The 21146-nt window shown below is 42.1% G+C and overlaps 1 long non-coding RNA gene across 6 annotated transcripts; it reads left to right on the top strand.

The window, feature by feature from the left end:
• Positions 1-283: 283 nt before the first annotated feature.
• On the top strand, positions 284-18402 carry LOC129543276 (uncharacterized). Of its 6 annotated transcripts, none has more exons than XR_008683278.2 (5): positions 284-558; positions 10106-10307; positions 14183-14207; positions 14667-14794; positions 15474-18402. It is a non-coding gene; the product is annotated as an uncharacterized LOC129543276 (long non-coding RNA). The 6 variants fall into 6 exon arrangements; XR_008683276.2 differs by having other exon boundaries at positions 14634-14794; XR_008683274.2 differs by having other exon boundaries at positions 10184-10307; positions 14183-14794.
• The last annotated feature ends 2744 nt before the right edge of the window (positions 18403-21146 follow it).

Below are 21146 nucleotides of genomic sequence, written 5' to 3'. Positions count from 1 at the left end.
TTGCAACTTGTCAAGGTTCCTCGTGACTTGGTTTCTTCTGACTGTAGTGAAAACGGGCTGCTTTCTCCCACTGCCGTGTAAAATCCCGTGGCCAGAGTTATCCTTCTGCTGCTTATGCATGTCTCTTTGTTGTTGATGGGAACACAGAAGAACGCCTGCCTTCGTCACCTTTTCATCTGGGGTGTGTGTATGTGACCGGGAGGCGTGTGCTCAATGTTCTGTGTGCTGATGTTATCAAGATACCCTATAGGGCAAACTGTTGAAGAGTTTCCTGTTCCTTCAGAACAGAACAGCCAGACTGAGTTTTCAGACAATGCACTCTGGGTCAATGATGCTGACAGGCAGCACGTTAACTCCGAAGGAGAGATTTGCACGATTGGCAACATGACATCTAATTCTTGGATTGTTTTCATTCTCTTTTTAAAGGACTGATCTTTATCCCATTGTCATCCCCTTGTAGATTTCAAAGCACATTGTCTACGTCATGTAAATGCAGAAGATGTCCCTGGGGTTAACTTTGTGAGATGGATTTTCTGGAATGAATTTTGGGACTGGCATGTAAGTACCATATATTTTTTCTTTTTTTTTTTTGGTGTAATTATATAGACAGATTGGCTTCACTGGAGTGGCTCTCATGTCACAGCACTGATTTATTGGAATCTGATACACAATGAGAACTCCTGTAGGAGTCATTTATTTTGTTTTGATAATTTGCAAATATCTGCATTGAACCCATGAACTTTATCTCAAGATTAATTTCACTCTCACTAATTGAGATAGGGAGTATCTCGCAGACACTGGTTTTAACTTGCGAGATGTTAGTCCACTGCTGCTGCTGCTGCTAAGTCACTTCAGTCGTGTCCGACTCTGTGTGACCCCATAGACGGCAGCCCGCCAGGCTCCCCCGTCCCTGGGATTCTCCAGGCAAGAACACTGGAGTGGGTTGCCATTTCCTTCTCCAATGTGTGAAAGTGAAAAGTGAAAGTGAAGTCGGTCAGTCATGTCCGACCCTTAGCGACCCCACGGACTGCAGCCTACCAGGCTCCTCCATCCATGGGATTTTCTAGGCAAGAGTACTGGAGTGCTTGCCATTGCCTTCTCCGGTTAGTCCACTAGTTAGGAGTTTTCTTCAGGCCTCTGTGAATAAGCGCAATAATTTCTGTTTTCTTGCCAAAATAGTTTTCCAGTGAACAAATGACTTATTTGAGAAAATGATCCTTATGGTTCTTCTTTGAGTATGAAGTTACTCTTTTGACATAGGATTGTAGCTTTTGGATTAAGCCAAAGGGTCATGACAACTTAAAAGCAGTAATTTTTGTTTTTATCAGTCATCTTTCTAAATCAAAACACCATGACATTTTTTTTTCTGCTCAAAAACCTTTGCGTTGTTGACTCAACTATTGAAATGTTTTTGTCACCTACGTCTCCCCCTGTTTGATCACTCCTGTCTATGAAAACGAGCAATAGAATGTATACTATTTCTAGTGTTAGCAAGATGACTCTTCCCAGGGTGAAAACGATTTGTGTATGGTGACACAGTTTGAGTGCTGGGATGAGATAGATAATAAAATGAATCTTGCCTAACTACCAGAAAAGTGAACAACGAACTTAACTTTGTTGGATAATGTTGTTTTAGTCGCTAAGTCATATCCGACTCTTGTGATCCCATAGGCTGCAGCCCACTAGGCTCCTCTGTCCATGGGATTTCCTAGGCAAGAATATTGGAGTGGGTTGCCATTTCCTTCTCTAGGGGATCTCCCTGACCCAGGGATCAAACCCACATCTCCTGAATCTCCTGCATTGGCAGACGGATTCTTTACCACTGAACCAGCAGGGAAGCCTTGATAATGATAGAGTTAGTTAATAGGCTTAGTGTCGATGCCTGGGAGATTCTTATAAAATCTGGATATCGAATTTTAGCACGGCATTTGGCAAAATCATGTAATATGCTTACGGACAGCTGCAGACTGCCTGCTGGACGACCCTGTCACATTTTGCTGTTGTTTTTCAGTCACCCAATCATGTCTGACTCTTTGCAGACCCAAGGACTGCAGCACACCAGATCCCTCTGTCCCTCACCATCTCCCGAAGTTTGCCCAAGTTCTTGTCCACCACGTCAGTGATACCACCCAGCCATCTCACCCTCTGACACCCTCTTAGCCAGTCACATTTATCCTCTATTAAAAGAGGTATACCATTTGTAACAAGGTACATTTTAATTCCATCCAGATCTTAGTCAGAGCTTTCTTGGTGTTGTGTGCTCAGTTCCTGGTAGGATGTTTTAAGGGGACGTTGACCATATGAAGTGTACTTAGAGAAGAGAAACTGGAATGGCGAAGTTTTAAGTTAATTTAGAACATTTAGTTTAGCAATCAGAACTGGATTTGTCACATCATTTTCTAGCTGTGTGGAGCTGGATAATTTTTTACCTTATCAGAGTTTTAATTTCATGATATATAAAGGGAAAATAATAATTTACAATGTATATAAAATAAGAATAATCCTATGCCCTAAGGGATTAACAGACTGGTATGAAAATTATCTGGCAGATGATAGGTTTATGGACTAAATGTTTATATCCCCTCAGATTCATAGGTTGAAACCCTAGCCTCAATGTGATGGTATTGGGAGGTGGGACCTCCAGGAGGTAATTGAGTTTATTTACTTTGGCTGTGCTGGGTCTTCACTGCAGTGCGTGGACTCTTGGTTGTGATTCGCCAGCCTTGTCATGTTGCAGGGCATGGATTCTTGAGTACGAGGGCTCAATAGCTGTGGTATGCAGGGTTAGCTATCCATGGGATCTTAATTCCCCAACCAGGGATGAATTCTCAACCACTGGACCACCGGGGAAGTACACCTTTTTGGTAATTGGGTTAGATGAGGTCATGAGTGTGGCACTCTTGTCATGGGATTCAGTTCAGTTAAGTTCAGTCCAGTCACTCAGTCGTGTCCGACTCTTTGCGACCCCATGAATCACAGCACGCCAGGCCTCCCTGTCCATCACCAACTCCTGGAGTTCACTCAAACTCACCTCCATCGAGTCGGTGATGCCATCCAGCCATCTCATTCTCTGTCGTCCCCTTCTCCTCCTGCCCCCAACCTTTCCCAGCATCAGAGTCTTTTCCAGTGAGTCAACTTGTCGCATGAGGTGGCCAAAGTATTGGAGTTTCAGCTTTAGCATCAGTCCTTCCAATGAACACCCAGGACTGATCTCCTTTAGGATGGACTGGTTGGATCTCCTTGCAGTCCAAGGGACTCTCAAGAGTCTTTAAACCACCCAGTCTATGGTATTTTTTCACAGCAGCTTGAGCTAACAGAGTAGGTACCATTATTTCAGAGAATTTGACCTAGAAGGTCCTGGGTGGTAGCTTTGCCTTACTATGAAGGACTTTCTTGTATCAGAGCATCCTAACAAGATAGCAGAAGAGTGAATTCCTTCTGGCTGAAGGATGCAATCTGTATGGTGACCTGGCTGATCTGTGTAACCTCGCCACCCACCCTGTATTGGTTCCACCTGTGTGGTCTCCAGGAGAGGCAAGGTACGAGAAAGAAACCTCACAAAAGGAAGGTTCATTTAAAGAAAAGTATCCCTACTTCTGATCTACTTCATGGGTTTGTAACTCAATCTTCTCAAAAGAATTTGTTCATTTATTTCTAACTTGGCTGCGTTCATTTATTTTTTCCAGTTATACCTGAAAAATTATATCTTTTAACACAATGTCGGTTACTTCCACCAATTCAAATGACTATAGGCTTAAAAAATTGTTCATTCTCTTAAACTTGGAACTCAGAAATCAGTTTTAATTGCTCCAAACCAAACACACACTGTTTTCCAGTGGGGGATTACCATCTCTAAAGGGAATAAAACTGAAATGCAAGAGTGCATCATTTTCTATTTTCAGAGACAAGATGAACCTTTGGCTTACATATATAGTCCCTGAAAAAAAAAAGATAAATGACCCTTTATAAAGCACAGAAAGTCCCAGTGGAACATTGGATCTTAGTTATGGCACCATGAAGGCATGCCGGTATAATTTATTCATCACTAATGATACTTACATGAATTTCATTAATATGAAAAAGTAAATTGCTGGTGTCTCTACATAGATAAACTATAATTTTTTTGCTGGCTTTTGAAAACCATCCTGGTTGCATAATGAGAACTATCATGAGAATTGAGATTCTGTGTATAAAAATTAATGTGCATATATCATCTACAGTTGACAGCTCATATTATTATTCAATACATATTAATAAATTAAAGCATGTTTCTAACTAATAGACTAGAAAGAGGCAACATGGTGCTTTTTTAAGGTGCTTTATCAGCTCTTAAAATGCAATATGAAGGAAGAGTCTAAAGCATAGTTGATTCATTTTTGTTGTATAGCAGAAACTAACACAAGCTTGTAAAGCAACTATACTTCAATAAAAATTGATTTAAAAATAAAACATAAAACATAGCTGAGGTTGCTGCTGCTACTGCTGCTAAGTCACTTCAGTCGTGTCCGACTCTGTGTGACCCCATAGACGGCTCCCCCGTCCCTGGGATTCTCCAGGCAAGAACACTGGAGTGGGTTGCCATTTCCTTCTCCAGTGTGTGAAAGTAAAAAGTGAAAGTGAAGTCACTCGGTCATGTCTGACTCGTAGCGACCCCATGGACTGCAGCCTACCAGGCTCCTCCATCCATGGGATTTTCTAGGCAATAGTACTGGAGTGGCTTGCCATTGCCTTCTCCGTAGCTGAGGCTAGGAGTCATTGAAACCTAAAGGAGGAAAAATTTAAATTCCTTTCTGGAAAACAAACATGTTAGAATTTGCTGCTGCTGCTGCTGCTAAGTCGCTTCAGTCGTGTCCGATTCTGTGAGACCCCATAGACAGCACCCCACAGGCTCCCCCGTCCCTGGAATTCTCCAGGCAATGAAGTGGGTTGCCATTTCTTCTCCAAAGAATGAAAGTGAAAAGTGAAAGTGAAGTTGCTCAGTTGTGTCCAACTCTTCGCGATGTCATGGACTGCAGCCTACCAGGCTCCTCTGTCCGTGGGATTCTCCAGGCAAGAGTACTGAGGTGGGTTGCCTTAGCCTTCTCTGTAGAATTTGCTTATGGGGGTTAACTGAAGATTCTGAATTTCCTCTGTAATGTGTGAGGCAAAGCCATTCATGAGAGTAAGGCAAGAACACGGATGTAGGTGACATGACTAGAGGGGGGAAGGTGTGAAAGGAAATTTGCAGAGTGGGGAAATGAAAATACTAAAAGCCTGTCAATATACAAAACAGCTTCCATTTTGAATTCCATGTTACCAGCCAATGATAGTTACACACACACACAAACACACACATACACACATGCCTCTGTGCTTTCTCAGTTACTTATTACAATTTATTTGAAGCATATTTTATGTATTAAGGATATTGATATTAGTTCCTTGTCATGTTTATTGATTTTGTTATGGGTTTTATTTTTTCAAATTTTTCACGATGTCAGATCTCACCCTTCTTTGTGACTTTTCCCATTATTTCTAGGCAAAGAAATTCCTTCCTTTAGAAGAGCATTATAGCTGTCTTTCCTTCAGGTTAGCTTGTTATCATTTCTAAGACGTCCCTAAATTAGAATCCTCCTGTCTGCTGTGATTTTCATCATGGTCCTAAGTTTTGTCCATGCCTACAACTGAGTGTGAGGCAGTTTATACCTGTGTGACACAGGGTTGTACACTTGAAGAGTGGGGAGAAGACACACTGCCCAACATCAAATTAGTAATCAAGTATTTTAAGCTCATTACTTTTCCTGTAATTGAATATTCAGCTCTCTCATATGGATTCCTTTATTTTTCAGTTGAGTCAATTGAGTCAGAAATTGGCAAAAAAAAACAGTCAAGCAGTAAATGAAAGGCAAGTACATCCACTGAATGAGTGAAGATTTGTCTATTTTCACCATAAGAGCTGGCTGTCAGATGCCTGGAGCAGAGAGACAAAAGCCTTGGGAGAACTTAGAGATCAAGAGGGAAACTCCCCCCGCCCCCGCCCTCTACTGGTCCCAGTGCATTCCTGAGCTGGAAGGATATTTTGCTCTTAAAATCTGAGAGGCTCTCCAGGGATTTTCCTGGAGGCTGAAGAAGGCCGTTGACACATTTCACTTCACCTAACTAACATGAGCTCTGTCATTCCTGGCTTGGGAAGAGCAAGTCTGCCCTTGGGTGATTTTAAGCTGGATGCTAAAGAAAGAGCAGGACAAGCAAGTAAGCATCCAGCGTGTCACTGGGGTGGGAGCCCTCCCACCGGACTGGGAACAATCAGGCTGAAGCCTCCCTCTAGTTTAGAGGGTCAAGAAATAGAAAGTATTTATCGAGCCGCTACTTGGTAGCAGGCATTGTCACAGAAACGGGCACTCTTGCTTGTGTAACTGAGCTTGCCTGAACTAGACATCCATTCTTCCAAAAGGAAAACGAACTTCTCCACAGTTTACAGACTGTGGACACCCTCAGCGCTTTATTCACCTTGCCAAAGAGGCAAACACCTACTGTCTCAGACTTCTGTTTATCCAACGTCCAGCCATTTGTCTGCTCATGTAATAACAATTATCATTGTCGCTGTTAGTAACGTTTCCCCTGAATTAGCAGGACGACATGGCAGCCATTAGAGACCATCTGAGTGTTTCGATGTCACTAGAATTGACTGCTTTTGCTTCCACATCTCTCTCTTGGCTCCATCCGTTCTGTTTCTCCCTTTAGTCTCTTCTCCTCTCTCTTTCCAAGTCTTCTGTCTGTCTGTCTGTCTCTTTTTCTCTCTCTCTCTCACACACACGCAGAGAGAGAGAGAACACACCGCACACCTGCCTTTCAACAATGGGCTGCTCTTCACCACACTACGGATAAAGTGCACAACCCCTGTCCTTTCTTTTTGCAGATTTACCAGGGTGTTCATGGTCGACTGTCACGTACGATTCTCTTTCTTTTGTGAAGTAATTGCAGGGGAGTCATGACTCAACCGTTATTGTGAGGCTGACAGATTTGGGAAATACTAAAACTCCTACCCTCACTGAAGCTGCCTTTCTGGTCTCTTACTCAATTATCCCTCCCATCAGCTGTCGTCCGTGCTTGGAGACCCTTTTCCTTACTTAATTCGTTGCATGATTAGATGTAATGAGGTGCCAATGTGAATCATGCATTGGAAATGAAAAATAATATAGTATTTCAATCTTCCAAGTAAATTAGTTAAAAGTAAGGAGATTCTTACATTAGAATCTCTGCACGTGAAGCATTGGACCAAATTGGACTTGTAGGAAATAAAATGTCTTTGGCCTCCCTGGATTATAATAGATCGGTGTATATGTTGACCCATTTCAAGAGGTTTTCTTTAAATACTAACCTGATTATAAAGGTGGCATGCTTTAATTTTCCTCTTAATGAAACCCCATTGCTTGTGTGAGTCTCATCATTACCCTGGACTTGCATTTTTCATAAAGAAGAAGGTGAGATCCTGAGAGGGTGAGCATTGAGTGTAATTTTAGGGGACAGCAGCTCTAGAATGGGATTTGAAGATTTCTAGCATGTGGAACTGGAAATCCCAAATTGGTGGTAGCATCTGCTTGGGTTCCATGGGTCTCATCATCCTATCAGGTGTCATTTCCGTGGCAATCTGCCAGGAAGCATCAGTGCTCTAACTGCTAGACCTCACAGGGTGTTCTTAACTCAGGAACCTTTCCTCTTACAGTGCTGGGTTATAGTCATTGTATAGAATGCTAGCTACTTACATGTGACTTTCATCTCATATTCCCCCTGTTCCTTCCTTTTCTCCTTCCCACAATACCATCTCTTCTCAGTAAGGAAGGGAGTCCTTCTGGCAAGCGCACCAAGATGTTGGAGTCACTCATGTGTTTCTTTGATGACAGTGCTTTTATTTCGCCTGCATACCTCTACTTCATTTTCTTGGGCTCCAAAATCACTGCAGATGATGACAGCAGCCATGAAATTAAAATAAGCTTACTCCTTGGAAGAAAAGCTATGACAAACCTAGACAGCATATTAAAAAAGCAGAGACATTACTTTGCCAACAAATGTCCGTTTAATCAAAGCTATGGTTTTTGCAGTAGTCATGTATGGATAGATGTGAGAGTTGGACCATAAAGAAAACTGAGGTGTGAACAACTGATGCTTTGAACTGTGGTGTTGGAGAAGGCTCTTGAGAGTCCCTTGGACTGCAAGGAGATCCAACCAGTCAATCCTAAAGAAAATCAGTCCTGAGTATTCATTGGAAGGACTGACCTGAAGCTGAAGCTCTAATACTTTGGCTACCTGATGAAAAGAACTGATTCATTGGAAAAGATCCTGATGCTGGGAAAGATTGAAGGCAGGAGGAGAAGGGGATGACAGAGGATGAGATAGCTGGATGGCATCACCGACTCGATGGACATGAGTTTGAGCAAGCTCCAGGAGTTGGTGATGGACAGGGAAGCCTGGCGTGCTGCAGTCCATGGGGTCACAAAGAGTCAAACACGACTCTGAACTGAACCTCTGGGGTACTTGTCTAGTTCTTACCGTCTTGATGTCAAAGATCTCTGCACCCTCTGAACAGGCTGGAAATGTGATGTTTTCAGTGTCATCATGCACTCTCCTTCCCAGGAACATTGCTATGCTGTTACCTGGACGGATGGTGCCATTCTGTGAGTGCTGTGTTGTTCCGTGTTGGTCCTGATTCTGCCACAGACAGCATTCCGGTCCTCACTGAAGGCTCCTCTAATTTTTTTGGCCATGAAAATGGAGGTTCCTAACTTAACAGCCTCTGAGGAATTCCACCCTGGGACACAGCTGATGACTTCACTCATCAAATTCCTAATTCTCTCCAGGTCCATCCTCATTACTTTTAGTTTTCTTTTTTTTTTCTAGTCCCCAGCCCCACTGAGCAGACCCTGGCTCCACAAGGTGCCTGAGCAAAGTCTGTACTAAGAAGCTTGACCTCAGGTACTTGACAGCCACGTACTGATGTTCAGATCTCTGTGGTCTTTTCTGTGGCTCCTTTGACTGCTCTTAGTAAGCTAGAAGGGCTATTTGTCTTGTCCTGTGGTTCTGAGCAGAAAGAAATCACTTCTTGATGGTCAGACAGCATGAAGACTTACTCTCCAGGGAAGCATAGGTTCTCACTCGAGTCTTTTCCTGCTCCCGATTTTTCAAATGCTTCTGCAAAGCCAGATACACAGACTCTTCCATGGAGCCTGGTCTGCTAGTTGGGTCTGCAGCAGAACTCTTGCACTCTTTCTTGCCTGCTGTGGGACAACACATGCATAGATCCTTATTTTGATAACTTTTAATTCAGTCTAGTTTGGAAAGCCATTATAATGGGAATGGATAATTGACCTGTGCTCGATCCCTGGGTAGGGAAGAGCCCCTGGAGAAGGGAATGTCAACCCACTCCAGTATTCTTGCCTGGAGAATTACATGGACTGTACAGAGTCACAAAGAGTCGGACAAGATATCTGCACACCCATGTTAACTACATTATTCACAATAGCCAAGATATGGAAATAACTTAAATGATAAAACATGAACACACAGTGGAATATTATTCAGTAAAAGAAAAGGAATCTTGCCACTTATTATAAAATGGAGGACACTGTGCTCACATACTCAGTGAAATAAGCCAGAAAGATAAAGACTGGGGGGTGGGGACGTGGGGCGATACAGGTCACAGGGCACACATTTCTAGTTACAAGAATAAGTTCTGCAGATCTAATGGACAGTATGCTGACTATAGTTAATAGTAACTGTAAACCTGATACTGTAAACCTGAAAGTTACTTTTTAATATTTACTTATTTTTTAAAATTTTATTTATTTGGGCTTCCCCGGCAGCTTAGCTGGTAAAGAGTCTGCCTGCAATGCAGGAGAACCTGTTTTGATTCCTGGGTGGGGAAGGTCCCCTGGAGAAGGGATAGGCTACCCTCGCCAGTATTCTTCCCTTAGAATCCCTATGGACAGAGGAGCCTGGAGGCTCCAGTCCATGAAAACACAACAAATCCACACGACTGAGTGACTAAGCACGGCACAGCACGTTTATTTATTTATTTGGCTGTACCAGGTTCTTAGTTTCAACATGTGGCGTCTACTTCCCTGACCAGGAATGAAACCCTGAAAGTTTCTGAGAGTTGGGACTTCCCTAGTGGTCCAGGGATTAAGACTCTGCACTCCCAATGCAGGGGGCACAGTTTCGATCCCTAGTTGGGGAAGATTCTGCATGCTGCAAGGCCAAAAAGGAAAAGGAAAATTGCTGAGAATGGATCTGAAGCATTTTCATCAAATACACACACACACAAAAACTAGGTATGTGAGATGATGGATGTGTTAATTATATTGATCTTGGTAATTTTTCCCTAATGTATACCAACTCATCACCTTGTACAATTAAAAGTATGCAATTAGAATTGTCAAAAATATATAAGTAAATAAGTAAATGCATTTCCACTGAATGGTCGGTGAGATGAATGATTAATCAATCTCCAATCAATTTGCCACTGCACTCATGCACTCATATGTTAAACAAGAACATGGGTCAGAATCCAAAGTGGTAAATGGTGGTATATTATACACAGACCTAGCCTGGTGGTTCAGATCATAAAGAATTTGCCTACAAAGCAGGAGACCTGGGTCTGATCCCTGGGTCATGAAGAATCCACTGGAGAAGAGAATGGCAACCCACTCTAGTATTCTTGCCTGGAGAATCCCATGAACAGAGGAGCCTGGCAGGCTACAGCCCGCAGGGTCACAAAGAGTCAGACATGACTGAGTGACTAACACACATGAGGGTCTCCATGGTAGAGTACTGTCAGGAGGACCTGTTGCGTTTCCTAATACATGATTTTGCTATTTCCAATACTGTTGCTCAGTCATGGGCTTCCCTGGCGGTTCCAATGGTAAAGAATCTGCCTGCAATGCAGAAGACCCAGGTTCGATCCCTGGGTGGGGACGATCTCCTGGAGAAGGGAATGGCAACCCACTCCAGTATTCTTGCCCGGAGAATCTCATGGAAAGACTGTGGGGTCACAAAGAATCATGCTGACATATTCCTGGATACCTTTGGATTTCATTAATTAATTAGTCTCTGCTCTTGTTTAAATTTTCCATCGTTTTCTGTGAGTATTTAGAGGATTAGTGCCTATGGTTTTCTTTTCCTCAGCTGTGGGTTGGGAAAGTTTTCTTTCACTAGGGTAGTCCAAGGCCTTGTCTGTCAACCTGGCAGTTCTAGTGAGGCGATCGTTTTGCGAGGCAAGGATTAGGGCATTTCATCATTTGTACATAGGCTGTGTTCTCATCTGTCATTTCAGTGCGGGAGTCAGTGAAGACATCTTAGTCTGAATACATTACAGATAATCTCTCTCTGCTGTGGGCTTTCCGCTTCTAGCTCAGAACCAAATGTTCCTCACACTGAAAAGAGGGATGCCAGCTTGTTTGTTTTGCCATTTACTTTTTTAATCCATAGTACAATTTTGTAATTCAAATTGTCACCCCAGTACTTTGCATGCCGTGTGTGTTTTCTTTCTTCTCAGGCATAGCTGTGATTACATTATCTGTTTCTTTGTATAATATTTTCTGTATGGGTCTCTGTGTTGAATTTCAGTTATTTGGCAATTATGAAAATTCAGGTCTGGCTGGAGTTTAACTTTGGACTCCATGAATAGAAGGTTTGCTAAATAGACTTTAAGAGTAAGATAAAGAAATAGTGAATTTACTTGAAGAATTTTGAAGACACAGCCGTTGTTTGAAAGTGAATAAATCCTGTTAAACTGGTCTGATTTTCTTTCATCATGAACAAAACTTCTACCTGGAAATATTTTGCTAAATTTGCCTTCATTTCTTTATGTACATGAAAATAATAAAACATATTTTAGGGTCTCTTGATTTTGTTTTGTTTTTGTTGTTAGCTTGTTTCTTAATTTAATTTGTTTTACTTTTTTATTGGAGTATAGTTGCTTTACAATGCTATGCTAGTTTCTGCTGTACAGCAGAGTGAATCAGCTGTGGTTGGTGGCTTAGTTGCCAGGTCGTGTCTGACCCTGGCAACTGCATGGCTGATAGCCCACCCAGGCTCCTCTGTCCATGGGATTTCCCAGGCAAGAATACTGGAAGGGGTTGCCATTTCTTTCTCCAGGGGATCTTCCTGACCCAGGGATCGAACCCACATCTACTATTTTGCAGGTGGAGTCTTTTCTGCTGAGCCACCTGGGAAACCCAGCTACACATATATATGTATCTCCTCTTTTTTTGGATTTCCTTTCAATTTAGGTCACCATAGAGCATGAAAGTGTTTTTCTAATTCAATTTGAACTTATATTGTTTAATTCTCCATCTATCAATGCTACAATGGAGGATTGCTTGTTCCTTGGAAGCACATGTAATTGTGTATGCTGTGTGTGTGCATGTGTGTGCAGGTACATGCGTGTGTGTGTGTGTGTACACTGTGTGTGTGTGCTCTGTGTGTGTGTGTTAAAGGACGGGGTTTAGATGGTGGTCATTGAAACTCTGAATTTTTTTTTTTTAGTTTGTGAAACATTTTAGTTTTTTGGTGCTCAATTTTAGATTCTTTTAGTGACCTAAAGCTAGCCACTTTGAATCCTTTTCACAGTAAGGCAGAATAAATGCACACACATATAAATGAGTTGAAATAACACATTTACAATCTCTATATAGGCTTAACCATCTAGAAATGTGTAGATAAACACAGATCTAATGCCGCTCAGCAAAAACAACTATAATGTTATTTGTACTGATTTTTCCTCTAAACTTTTTTCTGTATATGTATTCCTATTATGCATGCACATATAGACACAAATGTGTACACGCAGGTAGAATGTGCACTCTCTCTGTGTGTATGCACACACTTATATATAGAAAATTCAGATGATTTTATACTAATCTTTTCCCATCCATCTATTTTTATTCAATATGAACATTTTCTGATGTAATCATTTATTCTTTGTAAACATCATTTTAAATGATGAGGCAACATTCTGTCTCACCAAAATACCATTATGTATTTTCTTTGAGACTGCTTTCACTATAGTGTATAACACTATGAGGGACAACTTCATAGGGGTGATTTTTAGAGACTGAAAGTGTTAATACTGTTCTCTCAAATGAGAGCCAAAGAGTTCACAAACATGCAAAATTAGAGAAAAACATGCAAAAACCACATTAGAGTTTCTTGAAAATTTATGTTAATAAGAAAAGAGAATAAAAGAATACGGCTGCTCCTTACTGGGAAGTAAATAATCTTCAAGTATTTACTGTCTTAACTAGATACGCCAAGTTCTTCATGGTACTTTTTCACCCTCTTTATCTGTTCCATCTTCAAATTCTTTTTTCCACTTGAATTAACTTCCCAATTCTTTGTGAGCGCCTTAGGCTTACACTATGCTTAAGGTGTGCTGAGAAACCAGAACTTAAGTGCTCAGTGCTACGTTTTAAAGGAGTATTTTCTGTGAGCAATTCAACTCGAGTAGACAAAAATCTCAGGTTGCAGTAAAATAAAGATGATTTGAAATATAAAATTCAACTTCGTGGAAAGGTATAGTGTTTGCTTTTCCAGCGTTCACGCCAGTTGAATTAGTTTTGCGCTGTGCAGATACAGACACTTCTGTGAACAGAACTGGCCTGGTATTAAATGTTGGGAGCACCAGTTTTGACGAAAAATGCAAAGTTTTAACACAGACTTAGTGTTAGTCATGGAAACTCAAAAGATAAGAGCAAGTGAAGTTGCTTACACCCCATAAGCAGTGCTGTAAAACATTAGCCAAATGCCTTTCAGCTAAAACAGTGAAAGTATGTGAATTTGAAATATGTACAGTATTCTCTTTATCTAAAAAAAGTTATACACAGTCAGCAGAAGAATAAGATGGAGCATTCCCTTCAGGCAGAGACAACTGACTGATAAAATCCAAGGATCCAAACATAAGGCTCATTCGGAGCTGTCCTGAAAGATCAGATAGGTTCATTTGGAGGACATCTTCAGTAATAATTTCATCCCTTGCGTGCAAATTCACTATGTAAGATGCTTCAGGAACTAGAAGGACACGGGTGATCCCTGACACTAGATGTTAATTCTATTTAATAACCTTGCCGTAATCTTCTCCTGCTCATGGCCATCATTCTACTTCATGGTTTACAAAGCACTTTCATAATACTGGTTTCTGTTGTTGCAGGCAAGGAAATGGAGGCTCAAAGAGAGTAAGTGACTTTTCCAGAATCCTACACCTGAAAAAATAGGGACTGTAGATGTCAGATTCCTGCCAACAAACCCCTCTGTGCAGCAGAATTGGAAGAAACTTGAGACATTACCTGCTTCAAAGAATCTCCCTCATATACATATTGTGATACTGTGCCATTTCCCATAAGAGATAATCTTTTGGTTTCAATCACATTTAAAGATAAGGAAAGCAATAAGAATTTCTGGAATACCCACAATGGTGCTTTTTATGTGCTATCTCTAACCTTTATAATAACTCTGCAAGGCAGAGGTGATTCTTCCCAATTTACAACTGAAAGTGCATGGTTCAGAGCAGTTAAATGACTCAGTGTAAGTCCCGTGGCTAGAAATGGCACACCTGATGCTCACACTGACCGCCCAGAAGCAGCTTTGTCTTTTCTCTCTAGGAATAACTGCTCAACATATAAATTTCCCTCAAGGGACAACACATTCACATCATGTACGGAAATTGTTTCCCTGGCTGAAAATGCAAAGATCATTGGCCATCCAAGTTTGATGGCAGATGGAAAGAGAAATCCGAAAGGGAAATGATGGAACTTTACATCTGGTAGGTATTTTTGTTTCCTAGTAAAAGAATTGTTCTCCATATGCTGAATGTGTATTTTATAAGGCACTATAAAATCTTCTTAGGTAAAGTAAATTGATCTCTCATGTTTATTATGAAGACCAAATGGATCATTGTAGAAGTTTCCAGGAAATATCACTTCCCAACCAGTCCAATCCTAACTCTTTTCCAAAGTCAACTTGCCTCTCACTAAATGGTATCCAGCAAAACTCTAACAACTTTCATCAGAATAAAGCAGATATTTCAAATGAAATTTCAAAACCACTCTTAAAAAATCCTTATGTGCAAATGAGAAACATACAGCAGATCTTATAAGGGAAAAATGTCTTTTGGCGGGGGCGAGGGGGATGGTATTTCCTATGGGACTCTCAGGACACATCCTGCTCGGATCATGTCATGTGATCTTCCAAGGCACCACTTTCCAGACCAGGGGGAGGCTGGGTGAGCAGGAAAGTCACACATGTGCAGACTGAGGAGTCCCCAGGCACTGGTAGCGGAGCTCCTACAGACATCAAGATTGGGATCCCCCTACCTAGAAATTCCTAACCATCAGTGACAGGTTAAAGGACCTTCTTTCTTCGGTCTCCAGCTGAACATGAAATAGAAATCTTCAGAAACACAAAATGTGGATTGTGAATATATTGTTTTCTATTATCTTCAGGAATGCATTATCTTTAGGATCTCTTCCATGTGCATCTACATTTCTGTGAAGAGGAAATAAGCCTATTCAAAAGTAACCGAAAGGCAGTAAAAGGCCTTCCAGGAGCTCCAGGTGTACTTCATTACACTGCGCTGATTTTGCCATGCACGGCCAAAATTCTTGGGTGCAAAAACAGCCACTTTGAATTCCATTTAATGCAAAAGCAAAAGCCTTTGCCAAGGAGCAATTATAGCTGGAATATAGACAATGATAAGCTGCATAACTTAGAACCACGACAAAAGTTAAACTGTTCTTCCTTATGTATCCTTGCTAGTATTTGTCAGTATTACCATAAAAGACTTAATTTTATAGGTGAAAAATATTTAATTCCTTTCTTTTTTAAATTCCTCTCTTTATAGTAAAAGGAAATGGTTTCCCACATTTGTGAACTGGTTATAGTTCTGCCTTTTAAAATGTTGTTCATATTCTTTGCATGTTTTCATTGAATTTGCATTGATGTTTCTTATTAAATTTATGTGAACTCTATAAAATAATGAAATTTACCACTTATTTACTGAATAACTGAATTTGAAATACGGCTGAATTTTGATTAATTTTTGTACGAAGAGAATTTTAAATTCTTTATATAGTCAGATCTCTCAATCTTGTCCTTTCTAACTTTTTTCTATCATCCGAAACTTTGTGAATTCTTTCAGCCTTGCAATTTGCTAAGTATACACTCATTTTTATACATGTGTATACTTTGAATTGTATGGCTAAATAGGTAATAAATTAAGATAATTTAACAAGTGATATCTAAGCTGTGTTGTTCGTTAGTGTATCCCCAGGACCAGCAATAGTGTCTGGTGTATAGCATGTGCTTTATAAATTACTGTAGAACTCTTCTAGGTTGTATCTCTTGCTTCAACTGACTAACGAGCTCAGAGGTGAAATGATCAAACCAGAGAACAGAAGTGAGGGAAGACATACAATTGACAGAAAAGCCAGCACCTCCTTCAGGGGAAGTTTTCAATGGAAGCTCTATCTGCGGAAGATGCCACCTGCCTCTCATACCTGTCTGTGCAGACTTGCCCATCGGCCTCTGCCTCAGGAAGGGGACTGCTGAGATCCAAGTGGTCAAACGTGGGATGAAGAAGGAGAAGCAAAAGAAGTCATGGCCTATTAATAACACAGAGCATCATCTCTGAGTGTGTGTGTTGTCTATGACAGCAAATAAATACTCTACGTGTTTAGTTAACACCTTAGCAATAAGACAGACTTCCTGGCTTGTTAAATGCTATAAAAGACTGTAACTTAATATTCAACAATCTTAAGCAGCATAGTTCTAAAACATTTTTTAAAAAGAAACCTCATTCTTACATATTTTTCGCATCTTTCCATACACTGACAAACAAAACAAAGTGTTCAAAACCTTTACACATTGCACTGATTCTTTTGATGCCTATCATTGGATGACGTTCTTTGCTGACTATTGGGAAAGTTAGATTTCCTCTTAGCATTCTGTTTACACAATCAGATGGAGACTCAAGAGATATCTTCATACTCTATTCTAATATTCTTTACTGTATTACACTTATTCAACAGAATTGTAGTCATCTCCTAGATTGAACAAAGTAGCTACAAAAACCTTTCAAATAAATTCTTTTCACTCCTATGAATTCATGGCCATGTGTTCCTAAAGTCTCCACATGAAGGGAATGTTTCTTTTTGTCTTTGTCCTAACTTTTTCCTATCCTGTATCATCTTGTTTAATATGTTCTGCTTCCATTTCTCCTATTTCCAAATAATTCAGAGTAGAACTCTTTAGCTATCTCAGATTTCTCTCCTTGGATGAGTAGAAAAGCTTTAACATCATAAAGCTTTTCTATAAACATCAGGGAAAGGGGAAAACCTTCCTTTTCTGAGCTGCAACTCTTTCATAACCCGTCTTGGACCTGCTGCTGCTGCTAAGTCACTTCAGTCGTGTCTGACTCTGTGCGACCCCATAGACGGCAGCCCACCAGGCTCCTCCGTCCATGGGATTTTCCAGGCAAGAACACTGGAGTGGGGTGCCATTGCCTTCTCCGCTCTTGGACCTGAGACAGAGCTAACTTACCAGAAAGAGCAGTTTGCGGGTTGCCCTGGCAACCTCCTGACTCATTGACAATTAGCTGCTCCCAAAGTCCTTAGACAGCTGAAGCCCATGTAACTGCTATCAGAATGCTCCCTCTGGCTCATATTTAGTCCCAACGCCCAACTGAAATGCTTTTTCTAAGGGAGATGAGACAACTAGTGACGGCTTGCCTGTACACGAAGAGGCAAGCAGGCATCTGCAAATCGGGATGCCGTACCTGGAACAACCGCAATGACTCAGACGACTTGGACTCGGGGACAAACACTAGCAAGATTTTATACACCAGCCAGCAGCCAGTATTCATATCAGTGACTGAGAGCTCTTCTGTGTCATATTGATTCAGGCAAGTTCATTCTGTTCTCCAGAAACAGTGAAAGGACCTGAGATGTTTTTGTTCCATCAGGGTTTACATTAGGTGTGTAGAGTTTTATAACTGAGATCTGGCCTCCAGCTTCCACGGCTGGTCATTCATAGCAAGAGAGGCATTAATTGACAAACATAATCAGTCAACGGCTTCCCTGGAGGCTCAGATGGTAAAGAATCCACCTGCAATGAAGGATACCTGGGTTTGATCCTTGGGTCGGGAAGTTCCCCTGGAGAAGGGGATGGCAACCCACTCCAGTATCCTTGCCTGGAGAATTCCATGGACAGAGGAAGCTGGCGGGCTACAGTCCATGGGGTCGCAGAGTCGGACAGGCCTGAGTGACTGTGGCCCACCATCAGTCAACAGGCATTTGCTAGGTCTCCTGTTTGACTGCCATTCCCTCTGCGGTGGTGCTTATGAGTGACAGACAAGAATTAATTACCAAATACCGTTTCAGGTTTCAGGGATGCTGTCCTCAAATGATTACCATCAGGAATGTTGAACTGCTGGTAGAGAAGACGCCTCCAGGCCTATTTGCATATTGATTTGCATGGAATGGAAGGACGTTTGAGGAGATTTGCACAAAGAAGCCTGGAGTTAGAGGTGAGGGAAAGCTGGTGGCTGGAGCCTGGGGCCTGAGGAGTAGGTAAGCTCTTTCTCACAAAAGGAGCTGAATTTTATTTACTTATTTATTATTTTAAAAAAAAGAGGAACTGAATACAGAAACTGAAAAGGGAATTGAGAGAAATGGATGCTCTTGTAGAAATGCTTCGAGGCCTCAGTGACAAACTAAAAGTTGCTCAGTTCAGTCTGACTCTTTGTGGCCCTGTGGACTGTAGTCTATGGAATTCTCCAGGCCAGAATACTGGAGTGGGTAGCCTTTCCCTTCTCCAGGGGATCTTCCCAACCCAGGGATCGAACCCAGATCTCCTGCATTGCAGGGGGATCCTTTACCAGCTGAGCCACAAGGGAAGCCCCTCGGTGACAAAGGACAGCACATATTAGGGCAGAAACAGAATGAGGAGAGCGATTCCCAGGTGTCCCCAGTGGTAAAGAACCCACCTGCCAAGGCAGGAGACATAAGAGATGCAGGTTCTATCCCTGGGTCTGGAAGATTCCCTGGAGGAGGGCAGGGCAACCCACTTCAGTATTCTTGCCTGAAGAATCTCATGGACAGAGGAGCCAGATGGCCTCCATGGGGCGGGCTAGAGTCCATAGGGTCAAAAAGAGCTGGGCACGACTGAAGCAACTGAGCACAGCCCACAGCACAGCACAGAGTGAGCAGAGGCCTCTGCTTGTTTACAGGTGGGACACAAACCCCACAGTATGGGTGCCCACAGGCCCACAGCTGGGAGCAGCTCAGGATTTATACCCTGGCAATGGATCCGAATGCACGGGTAGGTGGAGACGTCGCCCAGGCCTGTGTGGACAAACAGAAGAGGTCCCTCGGTGGTTGAGCGCATAGGAGAAGCACCAGGGGGATCCCAGAAATAACTGGGAGAGGCTGAGGGGCGTGGTGGGGGAGGGCCTCCTTGGGTAAGTCGGCGCAGTAAGCCAATAAATATGGCCTGTGACTCAGCCTTACCTTATGTGTAGCCACATGTTGGAGGCTATTTTCCTGACCTGGTTTTTTGGAGCCTCTCCCACATGGATGAAGAGAATGTTGGTGAGACAGTTCTTAAGGCAATTCAGAGAAGCAGGCTGGGTAGAAAGAGAGTCCCATTCAATCCTGAAAAGTGCAGTGAATTATGTGAACGCCATTTTTCCTCTCTCTCCCCTCATTAGAAGATTTTGGTCACAAAACAACTGCAGAAGGTTGTAAATAAGACTTTGGAGCACTGATAAATAGGAGCAGAAGGAAGCATTCTCATGGAGGTTGGGCACCATCACTGCTGTGCTGTGCTCAGTCCTATCTGACTCTTTGCGACCCTGTAGACTATAGCCCGCCAGGCTCCTGTGTCCCTGGGATTCTCCAGGCAAGAGGACTGGTGTGGGTTGCCATTTCCTTCTCCAGGGGATCTTCCCAACCCAGGGATCGAACCCACGTCTTCAGGATAGGCAGGCGGATTCTTTAGCACTTCACCACTTGGGAAGCCCTAATGACATTGCTCGAGTGGAATATGGCTCCCACATGAAGCCCTGGATTTAACCGGAGAGGACTCTCCCCATGACCACACACACTCCGTTTACCGCCTCTCTCTCCTGCTGGCTCAGGAAGACAAGGGGAACTGGCTATTGGCTCTATGAGCAAAACAAGCAACAAAGGAGAGGCTCAGTTAATACTGGCCACTCCGGACTATTTTATTTTTTTTATGTGCACCATTTTTAGTCTTTATTGAACTTGTTACAGAATTGCTTCTCTTTCATGTTTTGGTTTTTTGGCCGTATGGCCTATCGGATCTTAGGTCCCCTCCCAGAGACCAAACCCGCACCTTCTGCGTTGGAAGGTGAAGTCTTAACCACTGGACCCCCAGCAAAGTCCCTCGCTTGTTACAAACAATGCCATGAAGCATACTTCTCCCAAGCAGATCATCAAGCAAAGAAAGGTTTCTCCTCCTTAATATGCAGGCCTGCGATCTCCACCCTTCTCTGTTATCTGATGCTGGATCCCAAGCCTCCTTGTGTTAATACAATGATCAGAAACCTGAAAAAAAGATCAACAGCTAGTCCTCTCCTGTTTTGCATCACTTTCTCAAGCTTGAGAATGCCTGGAGAGGTCTTCTACTGGCAGGTTACTTGCTTAGGGAACATTCATTAAAGAAGATGAAAGCCAACATGCAGAAGGGATTTTCAGAGTGTGTCCTCTCCCTGCTTCCCTCTATTACCTCCAAAAATAGTTATTCATAGTTTCAAGAATATTTCACTAGTGATCTTTTAGGATGAAAAGTCATCTGTGAAACTGGTGTAATTCATTCTTCTTGGAAATACGATTTGAAGAAAAATAATAGATCTCACTCACAGATAAGATTTCAGAGGAAATGTTTTTGTTTGGCCCATTAACAGTACCCATCAAAGTAAAATTATTTTATGTGTTCCACGTGTCAAAAACTGCCTGCCCAGCTGTCGTGGTGGCCTTCTGGATAGAACAAGACAACTCCATGCCCTAAGCAAGGATGGATGATTAAGATGGAAAGTAAAATGCACCCAGTTATAATAATGTCCTTTGAGATTATACGGGATGAAAAATATAACTACA

Source organism: Moschus berezovskii, chromosome 23 (genome assembly GCF_049115385.1).
Source record: "Moschus berezovskii isolate FMDL1 chromosome 23, NW_MosBer_1.0, whole genome shotgun sequence".
NCBI lineage: Eukaryota > Metazoa > Chordata > Mammalia > Artiodactyla > Moschidae > Moschus > Moschus berezovskii.
Note: the sequence above shows the minus strand (reverse complement) of the source record. Positions and strands in the feature narration are given on the sequence as shown.